The following is a 16,708-nucleotide window of genomic DNA, read 5'->3' as shown; positions in this document are numbered from 1 at the left end:
CCACTCTGCAGTACAAGAGGTAGATAACATGCAGAGCCATATTGAAAAGACGATGGCGGTCTCTGAATTCTATTCACCACTGTCTTTCTTGCATGTTTTACTCAAGGGGAACAACCCGTATGAATTCATACAGATGAAGGATACAGATTTCCGTGACTTTCAGGCATGTTCCAAGCTAGTTTAAACAGGTACCATTTTCTGAAGGGTCTCAGCTTATGTTTGGTCAGTGTCCATATACTCTTCATTACACAAAATCACATGCACAGCCTCCAGTTAAGGTAGACCTAAGAGGACCAAGCAAACACATGAGAACCCTGGCACCTTTATCCATCTTTCCCAAACCAAGGGTACTCCCCAAACAGAGCATCATCATCTCAGAGGCCAATATGAGTAATATCAAGTCCATGTTTAAATTCATGCCACTAGCAGATAGACAGTATTATAGTGCTTTGTTGAAAAAATGAGCCAAGCCAAGGGCTCAGAGTCAACATTATACTGACCTGCTACACTTAATTGCTGGGACAATTCCTATAGTAGATTAACCCAACACACATTTTATTTACCTGCCATACTGATCTGTTGAGAGAATATAAACAAAATCCTTATACTTTACCTGTCCCACTTTCTGTGGAATAATCCTGAGAATCCTGTTTAGATTTATTACAGTAGCCGCTTGCTGTCTAACCTAAAGGAAACTGAAACAAATGGTTCCCGGAATAATGTGTTTAATAACCAACCATATACCTACCTCTGCACTGGACAAAATATTTAGCACTGACCTTTATACTTACCTTGCAATGCTTTTTTGAATAAGAAAAAGATGATTCATCCTAAAACAAGAAATAAATGTTATAAAAATGTCATAGAAAGCATTAAATTTAACTTTCTGATACATGTAGACACTCTGTTATAACACTAATTTGATGTTTTAAAACAAATTATGAGTAAACTGTTTGTGTTTCTTGAAAATCATTGCTTCTTTTCATGTTTTGCAAGATCGAACCTTATAATTCCAAGCAGAAAAGGTGTGTTCAGACCTAATGCCAAGAGAATTTTTCACATGGCGAGATTACATACACTGAAAAAAAGTCCTTTGAATTTACTTGATTTTAATGCATACATCAGTCCCATATGATTAGAATGTGGCCAACTGACATGATTTTCCTCTTTTTCTTAATTAATTATTGCTTGTCAAACCAATATATTTCATTCGCATTAGACTGTTTAAAAGAATCATGTTGATTCAACATATTATTTATCAGTTACTGTAATACCATATTGTGTTATGTTAAAGTAATTTCATCATGTCCAGGGTACCTGATTTTCAACTGTAACTTTAACTTGATTTCCTAATTCTAATATTATTCAAGGGTATTATGTGACTTTAAAGCAATTTCATTATGTCCCTGGTACTCGAGTTAAGTCTGTAAATCAAACTTGATTTGTTAAAGTTAACTCTATCCAAATGCATTGTAGACATTGGTCCCATGTTTAAAATCATAAATGTAACAAAACAGATTTGCATTGACAAAAAAAAGTCAGAGTCAGAGTTCTGTACTATAATTTTGCTAAATTGAGCCTTAAAACTTTGCAGGAAAACTTTACCCAAAATGGAGTTGCTGTAAACTGATTTCAAAGAGGAATCAAAACACAAAAACTAGACACTGTAAACCCTGTATCAACAGCAGTGGACACAAATACACAAATACATAATAATGCAGACCACACATAACTGTTTTCACAGTGGATTCACAACAAAAATACTGTAAATTCTGCATAAAATGCAATGGATTGACAATACATATAACGTAACCTTGCATTAACCTTTTTCACAGTGTATCAATAGAAGCATATACATACTTCAAACATATCTTCAGAGTGGATTAGAACAGCAAAGACATTTATAAGCCTAGAACAAACTGTTGTCACAGTAGGTATAAAAGTGCAAATACAAATTATGTGAACTGTTAGTACAAACAGTGCATTCCCAAGAGCAAATACAAAACAAGAAGAACACTATTTCACTGAAGTAAACCAAACATGGCACAAAGTGAATAAGGCAAATTAAAGCTAGTGCTTTGTTAAAAAGTTTACTCCCAAGGTTAACCCTGCATACACCATTTTCACATTGCTGAAAACAGTATTTTCAAAGTAGATTTGCAAATGAAAAAAACAAAACAAAACCCTGCGTAAACTGTTTCCCCTGAGGAATAAACACAAATATACATGTAAACCTTGTATAAGCCGTTGTCAAAGAGGATTCAAGGCAGCAAATACAAAATACTGCAGCAGTTTTTAAAGTTGACTCAGAGCAGCAAACAAGTTGCAAACCCTCTTTAAACTGTTTTCATAATGGATTCATGAGAGGAAATACTGTCAACTTAGAACAGTGGATTCACAAGAGAAAATGAAAAAGCAGTCCAAATGGTATCCTGTAGCAATACCAAAGATGCCTTTGAGGACAATTTAAATGTCTTGTGGTTTACCGCTGACGGCACAGTCTCTGACCCTTTCACTGAAATAGCCTGCTTTTTTGAGTGAGTGCTTTTTTAGAAAGTTTACATCCATCCAATTCCATGAAAATCTTTTGGATTACTTCAAAGGTATAGCAGAGGTCAACAGGGTAGCTGAGGTGCAGGGCGTACATCAGTCCGAACAGTATCGCAAACAGCTAATGCTACATTATCCAGATCTTGCATCACCTTAATGCCTTCAAGAACAATTCCAATGTCCTCTGGTTCACCACTTGAAGCATGATCTTTAAGAACATAAATCCCAGCAGTGGTGTTTTCAATGGCCTCGTTGATGACGTCTTCATCCATGCGCTGTACAAAACAGACAAAGGTAGGTAAATAAAGGTAGGTAAAAAGGACCTCTTAACCAACCCTAACGAGAAAAGAATTTTAAAAAAATATATGAAACTGAGCAGGCATAGTGATAGTATAGATCTAGACAAGGTAAGGTGAATGTTAGAATGAAGGTAAATTTAGAGACAATGACAGGTAACTACAGTAGAACATTAATCAAACAAATTGGTTTTTCAGCTGACATTTAAATCACATGAACTCTGTTGTGGCCGCCATACTGCCAGTCAAACTTTGACCATCATATTGGTGACTGACTTTTGTTTTATATATCTTTTATTATCTTACAATTGTTTTAGTCATGGCAGAGACCTGTGTAGCTGTTTAACAGACAGTGAGTGTCAGTGTTTTGTTTGTTTCATCTTTGCCACAACTGTGCATCCGATACTCTGTTAAAGACTTGGAACTGTGCTTCTTTTTACTTGATTAGTCACATACTAATCACATACCAACCACAACCACAACTAGCCAGTCTAAAGTCATGTCTCAAATTTGTTAAGTTAGTTTAACCAGCAACCAAGAAACATTGTATTGATTTTATAATGGTATGAAGCTGAAAATTTTAATAGTTTATCAAAATTATAATCAATACATTTTCTATTAATCAATGAACCATTTCAGCCCAAGTGATCAAGTAGAGAAGGGTGGAAGATATGGGAAAAAGTAAGCACTGATTCATGTATATACCACATATTCCTGCATAAGGTTTTCTGGATCTTCACCCATGTAGACAGACTCCCTTAATGATCCACACTAATCCAGCATCTACATCATCATACTGAAAGTAAATTTTCTTGATTAGCATCTTGATTCAGGCCTTTGTGCTTTATTTTAAAGTCAACTCCTGATGTAAACTGTCATATGTGGACATATTTCTCTGAGAACATAACTCCAGGGTTCCTATGATGGTATTAGCCTTGCTGTGAGCTCCAAATCATGTAGTCAGGAGATTGACAGGAACAAGATGGAAAGAAATAGGAGGTAGACAAATATATAAAGATAAATAAGTAAATAAAGGAAAGGTTAAAACTCAGACAAAAACATGCACAAATAGTGGAAAGAGAAAGATGAAAAATAAATGCACTCATGGCCTCCCTGATAGTCTGTACGATTTTTATGCCCTTCTTGCCGGTAAATTATGTGGTAATTAATTGTAATTCTACAATTTTCCATAACCCTTCCACAATTCTAAAAATCTTAATATTTTCCAAAAAACACTGTCAAAATTCTTAATGTTTCGAGGTTTTTCATGACTGTGAGATCCCTGTATCACTTACATCAGCCATTTGTGCAATGATTGTTTTGAGCCTTTCCCCTAGCTATCCACATCTGAACTTACTCAGTAATTTGGTCTCTGTCAGAGGCGACATGTGGCTGCAGAATCTGCCACAATTTTTGAAGTCAACAATGCTTCTTCTTGTTCTTCTTGTTTTACAGCGATTGGCATCCAGCTTACTGGCAGCAGCTTACTTCTGCTGCGAAGTACCCAACGACACTTCCTGATGATTTCAAATTTCAATTCAATCAGTTTCAATCAATGCAAGAGAAACTAGTATATTCAACATTCTCCATAAACTACTGAAGTCAACTTGATTAAACCATGTTCACAAAAGGAATATAAATGAATGGTGTTGCATATACTAACTTCATTTTTGTAAATTCAAGGATCTGCTATTTCCCATTTTTTCAGTGTACAAAGTCAACTCAAAGACATGAATGGATACAAATTGCGTCGGGTGAAGCAAATATGTGTCCGTGCAAGTTGAAAATGTTTTAACTTAAGCAAAAAATTTGCATGTATCATGGGGCTTTATGAATGTACTTCATGAATGTACAGAGAGGAGAGGGGAAAAGGACAGAGACTGGAGGGAAATAACAGAAAGAGGCTGAGTTCCTGATGAGTTCTGAGTTCAGTCAGAGGCTGAACTGAACACAAACACACACACAGACCCTACAGACACAGTCGGTGCCTGTTGTTGCTTGCTAGCTTATGGCTACTGTGCAGTAATGTATTCTGGCTGTTTGGGGTGAATAAACACAAATGATCCTACGGTCAAACAGAAATAAAGACTCATTTAGTTTTCTTTGAATGTACAAATACAAAGGATAGAAAATAAGTAAAACAACTTAAGCTGATGGTTAATATTGTTTTTTTTTTCACAAAAAAAACAAACAACAAAAAAAGTATTGAATGCAGAATAGATGACAATACAAGTAGCATGCTACTGTTACCAGTTATATTACCAGTCCATTGCATAAACAGGGCATCAGTATGCTCATGTGCCTTCTCTGTGTCATCTATAAATCATTTATTTTAACCTGGGCATGGTTGTTGTTATTATTACACATTTTTCTATGTTTAATTTATATCACTTATTTGCTTTCAGTCATGCTTTTGATCCTGCTGGGTGCTTAGTCTTTTGTGATCTTACGTCTTTCATTTTTTTTTGTAAATATTTTCTTTTTGACCTTTTCCAAAAATATTTTTTAAAGCACTGTCTGTTGTTGCTTTTAATGAAGAAATACGTACAACACTCAGGTGATCAAATTTCTGCAAAGTGCGATGGGAGACAAAAAATTGCTTAGGAGTGTATCTGAACATAATTTAATGTCAGAGGGTATTTTTGCAAGAAGGAAACAAGCATGTGCCACTAAATGAACACTAACTTAGCTTTCTCATTATATATTGTCATTTGCCTCAAAGCAAATGCACTCATGCAGCTATGGCTATCTTAGTCATTCACGTGATATTGCACTACCTTAGCTTGCTGCAAATTGAGTAGGATGAAGAGTGAGAAAAACTGAGCTCCACCCACCAGCTCCACCCCACAATAATCAATATAAGGTAACCTTCAAAAGAAGAGGTTGCAGTTTCCTGGAATTCCACATTGGACTTTCTGAAGTTGAGAATACATTACTGTAGTTGGTACAATGATTTAGGACCAAACTTTGTGTAAAAAGTGTCTTAATAACTTTATCTTTTTTGATCATATTTCATGAATCAACAATTTTGCTTTGTCATGGGGAGATTGAGATCTTATAATCATGTTTCCCAATCGGCCAAATAGTAATAAATTGAATAAATTGAACTCATAATAAGGTGAGTCATTTGGAAACAAATCATTTTTGAATGACAAGTTTGACAGATTAAGTATCTTCATAACTCACTTATATTACTTATCTGTTTATTTCTATTATTAACGGTGTATATGATATTGCATGCAATTCATTCTGCTTAATAAAAATCATTTGAGAGCTTGCATCAGAATTAATTTTATGAACATTATTGACTTTATTACCACCAGTTCTGCATTTAACTGTCAAGATGTCTTCAATCAAGGCACTTTCACCCATACAGTCAGAAAAATAACTTGTGATAACTTTGATTTTCAATTTGTATTTTGATTAAAAAACGATAAACATTTATTGGAACATGACATATGATGGAAATGTCAATCAATCTGAGGGAATATCATGACTTTTACTAATTCAATTTAGACTTCAAGATCCTTTGATATCTTGGCAGGAGTGATTTAATTTGATGAAACTCTGGTGACATTCTTTCAATATCCTCTCACTGTACCCATACCCATACTGTAATTTCTCAATCCTGAATCTGCCAGTGGACACAGTCCTATTTGAGAGTCTGCTGCTGTGGTGAGGCTGGGTCTTGGCAGATGCATGAGATGGTAGAGGGCTCTCATTGAGGTGATTAATCAAAGCTGACATTTGGATGGAAATGAGCTAAGTTGGAGGGCTCATCTCAGTAATAACAGTGTGCTGCAGAGCCATTGTCCAATATACAGAGTTTAACTTGCATAAAGTATTGCTGGGAGGCCATAACTGCTTTATATCAGGCATAATCTAACAGAATCATTAGACCAAATTGCTCATTGGCTGCATGAAAAGTGTACTCAACAATCCATTTAAATAGAGTCTAAATTGTGTTCAGAAATGTTCACTTGATTTATTATTAGAGGATATAATTTGTCTGTTACAAATCTTTTTTTTTACAGGTACTGAAACGGAAAACGAAGGAGATGTCTTTATCAGTTACAGTGCTGCCTCTACAAACTAATTGATGATTTAGTTTTTCCAAGGTTCAATTTATGAATATTAAATAAATCAAATTGATCAGCAAAAAATTAATAAATAGATAAGTAAGTAAATAAATAAAACAAACAGGGCGATCAAGGCTTTTTAATATTATAGCAATAATAAAAGTAAAGTACGTAGTTTGACAAAAAAATGTGTTGCTCAGACATACTTAGGTCACATGATAACAAGTGAACCATCTCCACGACAAATGAGCAAACTCCAGCTGCTGATGAAGGTCACAAGATGTGACTGAAAGTGAAAGTGGACCTTTTGCTCATTTTCTTTTTTTAACTACTATTTCCAAGAACAATAATAAGTCTTTAAGCCTCATATGGAGTAAGATAAATACAAAAAAAAATCAGGTAATGCAATGTATTGTTCTTCAACAACCTTCATTTGGAAACAGTGTGTACCTTTTCATTCTGCTGACCTATTGAAGTCACTACCGAAGATTTCTTATTCAGTTTTGGCTTTTACAAATGCACTGTGCTGACATAAATCATTGTCCCTGGGACCTTTTTAATGCTGCCTGCTGCCTCCGACAGTCAGTCTCTGGTGGCTATGCAGAGGGATTAGAATCTAAAGCATGGACAAATAGCAATCAAAATGCTTAAAATGAGTTTAAGTGCATATGTGCCGTGCTAGACAGGCAGTGCTTGCACTTTTGGGTAGATTGAATTTGTTCCATAGGGCTAGGCTGAAGGATATGATTCATTTCAAACCCACTTTCCACCTTACATAATCACCACTTGCTGTGCTTTTTAAGGAGGCTATTCTGTGGAGTAAGAGTAAGTGTCAGAGTCCCTATGACTGCGAAGCAAAGAGGTTATGGGTTTACTTTGCATATAAAGCAGGGCTCCACCCAAACCTCTGCTTCAATGGCAGAAGTGATAATAGAAAACTTTTTTTTTTAACAATGACACAGTGCTGGGATCCACAGTATACATGGTAAATATCATGCAGCCTTATCTCCAGGCAGAATGCTCAGGTTCACAAAAATACGGATTAATTTTGATGGCAGCAAGTTTGAATGTTTATTATTCCAGAGGTCTGGAACCAGGCTAAAATGATCCGACTGAACACCGAAAAAATGAGGTGCACAGGGTTTAGCTCTGATCGTGATCACACTGAGGTATTTCTTTGCACTGAGAGGGTATTGCTGTAACTATTACTATGCAACACGTAACTGCTGTCAGTTACCTGTATGCTGGCAAGCTCGACACGACAGCTATCAGCAGAAGCTATGTTCAGGAAATCAAAGACACAGACATACATGAAATTTTAGGAAATTTTACATGAAAGGTGGTGCAAAATGAGTTGTAGTTTCATATGTAGTTTTTTCAACAATTTCCTTAAAGTAGTTGCCATGTTCATTGCCACTGTTCATTCTTAGCTTTGAAAGTATTAATGTAATTGTATGTATTGAATGTATGTAACTTGGTAGTATATGGGGAATGCGCTCATTGAATAGTTGCAAAGAACTAAGAACTAACTATTGTCTGTCAGTTAAAGAATTTTTAAGAGCCTAATTTATTCAGAATTTTTGCAAATCAACAACGAGGAACCCAAATATGATGAGTGGGTACTTATCAATTAAACCAACTTAACATTTCTTTTTCAGTTTTTTCTTATAATTTATATCAAATTGCACCAATCTTTCTGTAAACTGTCCAAGAAATTAACTGTTAATTACCTGCAAATTACATCAAAGATTTACGAGAATTTGTTGTAAGATTAAAGGTCCTGTAAAGTAAAGCTTTTATTAAAGTTACTTTTTTTGTTTCCTTGCAGCATGGAAAATACTTCAAACCCAATAGAATAAATTATAAAGAAAATGAGGAAGGTCCTCAACAGCTAAAAACACATCCACTGTGATTATACCTGAAACACTTGAAGTTTAGAGAGGGATTGTGGTCATGGTTCAAAAAAGCGAACATTAATTGTTTAGTCTGAGATGGGAAACCATTTCCCATCTCCCATGTGAAAGTCTAAAACTGCACACCCATCAAAATCCTGACCTGCACTTGTTTTTTGCCTCACTACATTAAGGAACATCTATTTCCTGCATTGATACTGCACTTAAGAAAGATCTTTCACTGCAGAATCCCAGTGTGAATATACAATATGGGTAAGGAATGCAGTGTGTATCTTGGTGTGCTGAACATATATCTATACTGACTTTAGTAAAGAATACTGACTTTATTAAAGGATGGTACAGTTTAAGAGAATTCTCAGTAGAGCAATTATATGATTCCAACATAACAGCAAAAGCATTGAACTGGTAAGCTTCAGAGGAAGACGCTGAATCTGTTGTGATCTGTTTGTGTTTAAGGACTATGCAGAGTTTCATGTCAATTATACCATGTATTGTTGATTTAATCCTAGACTCATAATGGCCTTCATCTGACTGAAGCAGTCTGGGAGCAGCTTTGTGTTGCTGAATTAAAATGATTTTATGAGTTTTGAAGCAGCATGAAATTGGTTCTGTTTGCAAGCAATTCCTAGGACACATATTTCTTTAGAAGAGGAGCACAAAGTATTTCCTATCAGGAAACTCTGTATGTTCAGCCTCCGTGAAGCAATGGGGATATAAGACAACATGGAATTAACAGTTTTTTACTCAAGCACAAGCAGTGACATTAAGTCAAGACCTTTAATTTTGCAAGTATTTAAGGGATATGACCCATAAGGGTATTTATGGTATTTTTCTCTCAATATGCAGTTTTAATTGCTCCATATTGGTTAAATAAAGTGGAATATGAGGAAACTACATTATTTTTAACCTTGTTAAATAAACCATGCACAATCCTATTCACCCCCTCAGACATAACAACACATATTATTGCTTCTTTTGAGCATGCACACGCACACACACAGAGAACACACAGGAGAAAGCTCTATAACCCCCTTTAACAACATCACAACCATCAGATCACCTCCAATTTTCAATATACTATCACTTGTATCACCATAACTGTTTTTTTGTTTCTGTCTTGATTTCTGTATTTTCTATTATCCCCATGTCATAGAGACCTTTTATGTTTTATGTCTACCTTTTTTTGGAACATTTGTCTTAAATTAAAGAAAAGAAAAAAGAAAAAAAAAACATCAATATGTCAATAAATAAACAAAAAAGGACTATCATTTAATATCCTCTAGAACTCATGGTGGTAGTTTATCTATTGTAATGTCCACAACCTGCATTGTCTATTAAAATACAGTAAAAATGATATTTGTTCACTGAATTTGGTTACCACATATTGCCATTTTAAAATGCATAAGTATAACTAGATGAAATTGAGGCATCTCACCATTTTCCCAGTTGCACAATATTCAGTATTACATTATCAAAGATTCCAAGTCACAGGTTTAATACTTGGAATATTTATTATACACTATTAGCTGTATGAACTTCCACTGACTAGAATAGAATGTGTGGTGTTGATTGTTCCACAATGCAACACAAAATGAAAATTACATTCAATGTCGCTTGAATTTTACATTTCAAGTGCATATTCAACTAAATTTGACATTTATTCAAGTACTGTGCTTGTTATAGATTAAACCAATTATATATAAAATACTTAAGATTAGCCCCATCATGACCAATTGCAACATCTACATGACTGTATTTGTAATAGCAATATAATTGTTTTATAAAGATATAAAACATAATTGTGAAAAATACTCTGAATTTTTATTACATTTAGTGCTTTTACTTTTCACATTTTACATTCATTTTGCTAGTAATATTTACAGACTCTTGTGTGACATTTTCAATGCAGGGTGTAATATGGCTACTTTTATTCATGTAATAGATCTCATCGCTTTCTGCACCTCTGCAATCAAAGCAGAAATTGGTTTATGCTTTATAGTTCTTAAAATATGTTTATTTAAAAAAATAGGTAGACTATGGCCATGAAAAATAACAAGAGATAATAGTAAGAATAACAAGCAATAATAAGACAATACGTTGAAATTGAAATACCTTGCATATAAAAATGTTTCCCACTTTTAGTGGAAACTTCTTACCCTCAACTAAAGCTGATTTATACTTGCCTAAACTTCAACTGTAGCTAACCTCAACATTTGCAAACAGGTAAAAATGGGAAGACCAGTTTATTGTTTGTGACATATTCCATTTCATGCAGAAGGAAAGTAATTGTTCAGTTCACTGTATGTGTCCAGAAAAACAAATAATAAGCATTTTAGAGTTTATGCTCAGTTACCCAAGTTTTAACTGTCACTTATGTGTTGCCAGATTGTTCTCCCAGAGAATTTGGTGGTGAAGAAAAGTCCTCACAGCTCAGGTTTTATAATTTATAAATACACTGAATATGTTCTAGTGGGATTTGTTGTTTGTAATAAACAGACCTATTTTTGCGTTCAAGTTTGCGTTCGACTAATTTTGTCAGGGTAGATTTTATTTGCCAGTCACCAGACTACAGCCCTGTGCTGAGGCAAACATGTGGCAGTTTCCTGATTGATGGAATACAGCATATGCACACCCATATTACTGTTGTGACAGTTTGAGTAATTGCTTGCTTCTGTATCTTCTTTTATGCATAATTAGAGTATTTCTTTGTCAACATGGTTCACTTTGCTCTCGCTTGAGTGTTTGTATGTGTGCGTGGGGTTGATGTGTGCAGACATGTATGTTATTGAGAAGGTGTAGGTGTGTGTATTTGTGTACATATGCAGATTGTATGTGAGGGTGGGTGGGTGTTCTGTCAATGCAGAATAAATTAAACCAACATATTGTTCTGAGCTGTAACATCATTATTTAATGGAGCTTTCTGCTGGCTGTTCTATGGTGTTTCACTAATGATGTAATTCCAAAAATAATGTGATATTGAAGCAGGGAAGACATCTGCTTTCAGCATGTGTATGCCATTGTCTTATCTTTAATTTATGCAATACATATGAACACACAATATGTGCCTGTATTTGAATTCAAATTTCAGTTCCCTCAAAAAAGAGATTACTAAAAAAAGAGAATACAATTATTTATCGGGATGTTAATAGTGTGCAGACCTCACTCCTTTGTACCCTGCAATAAAATTTTTTTTGTCTTGCACCTGAATAATTTGCCTGGATGTGGGTACACTTGGTCCTCCTTTGTGTATTTGAATTCAAACATAGGAATAATGCAATTTCTGTCAAGTTCTTTTTATTTCGGGAACACCATTAAAACCTGAAAGAACTGTATTCCCACAAATCCCTTGAGTACTGACTGTCCATTACACAAACATGAAAATATGACCTGAGGCAAGCTGAAATATGGAAATACTTCAATTTTCACTCTCACTGAAATTGTGTGTATCTGTGAATGAGTATGTTTGTTTTTGCTTGGGAGTAGTTTGGCCACTGAAGGTGGGTGCTAACAGCAGCAGCTATAATGAAACTTCACCTGTTTTGATTTCCTATTTAAGTACCAATAGTGGCAGTGGCAGTGGGGGCTCCCTCTGCCTGATCGCCTCATTAAAGAGCCATAAAGCAGTTTGACACTCACAGGATGCCAATCCATCACAGCTAGGCCACTTCTGATGGGGGGAAACCTCTAGGGGAAGCAAGCTGCAATGTCTGGGAGGAAGAAAAAAAAAAAAAGTCCATGTCAAACTGAGCTGTCGTCTGGTGAGCCAAGATGCCAACACCCCTGAGGCGGCAGAGCTGGATCCAGATCCAGTAGCCGACTAACACGTCCCACAAACTCATGAGCGAGGCAATTAGCAGGAGCCCATGTGGATAGCACATTCCTCTCCCAATGATTATTTCTCTCACCCGCCACCCCTCCCCCCTCCCCCTTTTTTTTCGTTCCGTCTTTGCTTCTCTTAAAATTCCTCTGCTTGCTTGCCAGTCCAGCACTTACAATTCAGCCATCAACACATTTCAGTGCAGCAGTGGTTGCCTGCCCAAGCACAGTTGTGCAGGCTGTTATTGTTAAACAGCTATGTTCCTCATTACTCTAATTACCTCCGCAAGAAAATAAAAAGAAATAAAATGTCATTTGGGGGGCCAATTAACAAAATTGAAAGTTAATCTATACTCGGGGAAACTCAGTTTGTAATTAAGCTGTCAATGTCTCATCATGTGTGTGTACAATAAAGAGTTAGGTTTATATACAGATAGATAGATATATCAGTAGCATCTTCATTGCAAATTTTGATTTGTAATCTTTTTATCTTAGTAAATTGGGAATTGCTTTGGTACAAGAAATTCATTATATAGATTCCTTTGGCTCCTATATAGATGACAAAAACACTTGAATATTCATTTCATTTCATTTCATTTACTTTCAAAGAAGTCTGTCTTAAAATAACTTTAACTTTTTCATGTAAACCTGTTCTCAGCAACGTTTCTTTATTCAAACCTGCATTGAGCAATATTTCTGACATTAAGATTGGATAAATGACTGTCGCTTGGGTTGCTTGTTTAAAGATAATCATCCGAGTTTGCAACTCTATGGACTTTATGGAGACACTTTTTAATCATTGTTTTGATTGAGGCACATTTACTATATGGTACAATTTGGTAAATTATGCATGTTTACTATATAGTTCAGTCCCACTCTCATCAACCCTGTTTCCACCAGCAGGCAGCTGTCGTAAGCAAAAACAAAATGGCAAACAGACAAAGATAATGACTAGCTGGTGAACACAGTGAAGAATCTTGTGAGCTAAAGACCCATAGAGTATTTAGTGGAGGTCAAAACAGAGCTAAAAGGAGCAAAAAGTCCATTAACACAGCTTGAAGACACCTTTTTCCCTAAAATTAAATGCTTAAATATTGTTGCATTCATTTAGCAAGTCTACGTGTACGCTAAATCAATGGCCACAATGTACAAACAGTACCTAGCCTATACACTATTTTCATCACATCAAGATATGATTTATGAGTAAGGTTTCCACACCGTCAGAGCAATAGAAAGAAAATACACAAACACACACTATAATTATTATTATTATTATTATTATTATTATTATTATTATTATTATTATTATTATTATTATTATTATTATCATTATATCACTCCTGTAAGCCACTCATTTCAGTGAGGACTGTAATCCAATATGGTTTTAACAGATATAACAAGACTGTGGTGAAATGTTAATACAAGTGTATCTACAATTATTGGATATGATCACCATATATTGCTACTGAGGAATGCTGATTGGCTTTAGTGTGTGGCACCTGTCAAATTGACAATGTCAATACTGCTTAACTGACTGCTGTTTAAGGATATTTTAACTGCAGACCAACAACAACAATAAGGTGGAACAACTTACCCAATTTATTAGTTCTATTTCTTCTCTACAGTTTGAGATTGCACCTACAACAAGAAGTCCAGGTTTTGCTACTCAGATGCTAGAGAAAACAATGTAATGAGATATAACGAAAGGGTTAAATTTTATACAAAAATGTGACAGAACCTGGGAGACAAGTGGTAAATAAGCCTTCCCTGCCTCTCCACTCTGACACTGTAGGATGGCTGACTGCTTAAAAAAACAAAGAGTGGCCCTTTTCCCCAGGCCAGCACATGCTGTGATATTAATAAGTGTCCTTCATCATTTCCCACAGTGGGATCTTGTTAACCTTTGCACCACACTAAATCACTTCTGAGGAAAACAAATTGTGTCACCATCCAGGTGCTTTTACTTAGCCTTTAATGCAAATAAATGAATATCTATCTATCTATCTATATATATATATATATATATATATATATATATATATATATATATATATATATATATATATATATGAAAAACAAACAAAGCAAACACTATCTAACAAATGGAACATGGCATCCAAACATATGATAGAATCATGTAACAATCACAAAAATGCATTTCTTTTGTTGTGCAGGACTGTGTGTCTTGTGTCTTTATCATGTCTTATTTAATTTAACAGACGGAACGTACACAACACCTGAATAAAAACTATCAAACAAACAATATAAAGCGTAGGATTTAGCTTATAGCTGCTTCACCTTGAGGGAGAGGCAGACAATTTGTTACTTCAGGCTTTGTGTAAGACTTCTAAACCTCAGGCTTTCTACAACCTTGGACTTTGCCATCATCCATGGAGAGAGTTCTTCCTTTGAACATTTTTGCTGGAGGTGAATACAACACGAGCAATAGATCAGATACAGTATTAACCATTTCAAATTGAAAAAAAAAAAGATTCACTCATTGATGGCAGACATGAATTCACAGATATAAAATGCACTTAAATATTGAGAAGTAAAATCAGTCCTGAAATGGAAACAGTATAACAGATGCAATAAATAAATAATAAACAGAAACAGCTTAAAAAAATATACTGTTACAATATACAGAAAATAGCAGAAAAAGTGTAACTGAGGAGCAATAAATGTACTCTTTAGTAATATTAATTGCATGGCATTAATTGCAATTTGCTATGACAATCAAAATGTATGCTTTTTCTTCACGTGAGCTGTTTTTTTGTATCAACATGTGATTTGTTGCATAAATGCTTTTATACATGGTGTTATACAACAGGTAGTTCTGACCAAGCAATCTGATTGGTCAACTTAACATTTAGAACATGATCAAATCAGCATGACAGCACACCTAGCTGTGCTCAAATGAAAAATGCCTCATCACTATAAAAATTACTCCGCCACTGATTAGAGCAATAGATTGTGACGTCACACTGACAGTCACTTCCAAGTTGACAGCTGGCAGTTGATTTGAATTGTGGACATATGTGAACTCGGCAAATTTGTTTATTTCTGTTGTAATTTTCAGCTGTAACTGTAACGTTTGAAGATATATACAGTGGTCCAACATATCTGATGTTTCTGCTGTGCTTATTTTATGTACTGTGTTGCTTTTCGAGCATCTTTGGTGTGTTTTGTTTTGTGGGGATCAGCCGGAGCAGACTCTTGAGTTGTGTTTCTTTTATGTTTGTGAAACTGGATTGAACTGAACAAAACAGACCCTTTACAGAGTGGATTGAACTCTGACTGTGAGACGAATTACATACGCACATACTCACACACACTGAAAAACCCATACACAACAAAACTTAACCATTTTTCCTTCAGTTGAGAGTATATATTAGTCGTATCCCATGGATTTCTATGAAAATGGAGATAACACTATCAAAATGTTTTTTGTTTTTCAATTTTAGAGCAAATTGCCCCACAATATGAATACATTTTGTTTCTATCTTTTATTTTGTTGGTAACTGTTGTATAATTGCAATATTAAACTCGAGGTTGTGCTTTACCATCATTGTTGACACTTCAGTGATGCTTACGGAACTTGGTGCAAGCGCCTCATTCCTGATTGCATCACTGTCGTTGCAACAATGACGGTAAAGCACACCCTCGGGTGTAATATTGCCCAATTTTCCACTGTTTAGGGGATTAACTATTCACAGCACATGCAAAATTTTTAGTACACAGTACACAACTGATACTGTATGTTTAAAGGCAGAGGAGTGTACATAATGCTGCCCCCTATTGTCAATACTTCATTCTCTGTTTCAGACAGAACTCTCGGATTCTCATTATGACAGTGCACTATGCTATAGTTTGTCAAGTTTGTCAGTCACAGCACGATATGATTCATGAGGATTAACTCTTTAAGAAGGATTAACTCTAATGCAATAAATACTATGGCCTTTTGGATTCAGGTATTAAAGACTAATACCTATCATGCTATGGTCCTGAAAGTCGATAACACGATCAAATCAAAGTTGTGGCTTGAGGTACCATG

At 35.2% G+C, this 16,708-nt stretch overlaps 1 long non-coding RNA gene across 2 annotated transcripts; it reads right to left on the bottom strand.

Annotated features, from left to right (window-relative positions):
- Positions 1-1,544: 1,544 nt before the first annotated feature.
- Positions 1,545-15,310, bottom strand: LOC122989084. Of its 2 annotated transcripts, XR_006404937.1 has the most exons (5): positions 14,953-15,310; positions 14,249-14,327; positions 12,475-12,545; positions 4,204-4,363; positions 1,545-2,825 (listed from the first exon to the last, which is right to left on the bottom strand). It is a non-coding gene; the product is annotated as an uncharacterized LOC122989084 (long non-coding RNA). The 2 variants fall into 2 exon arrangements; XR_006404938.1 differs by lacking the exon at positions 4,204-4,363.
- Positions 15,311-16,708: the final 1,398 nt, after the last annotated feature.

The sequence above is a fragment of the Thunnus albacares genome, chromosome 9 (genome assembly GCF_914725855.1).
Source record: "Thunnus albacares chromosome 9, fThuAlb1.1, whole genome shotgun sequence".
Taxonomy (NCBI): Eukaryota; Metazoa; Chordata; class Actinopteri; order Scombriformes; family Scombridae; genus Thunnus; species Thunnus albacares.
The sequence above is the reverse complement of the archived record's forward strand: the minus strand, read 5'-3'. Positions and strand labels throughout refer to the sequence as shown.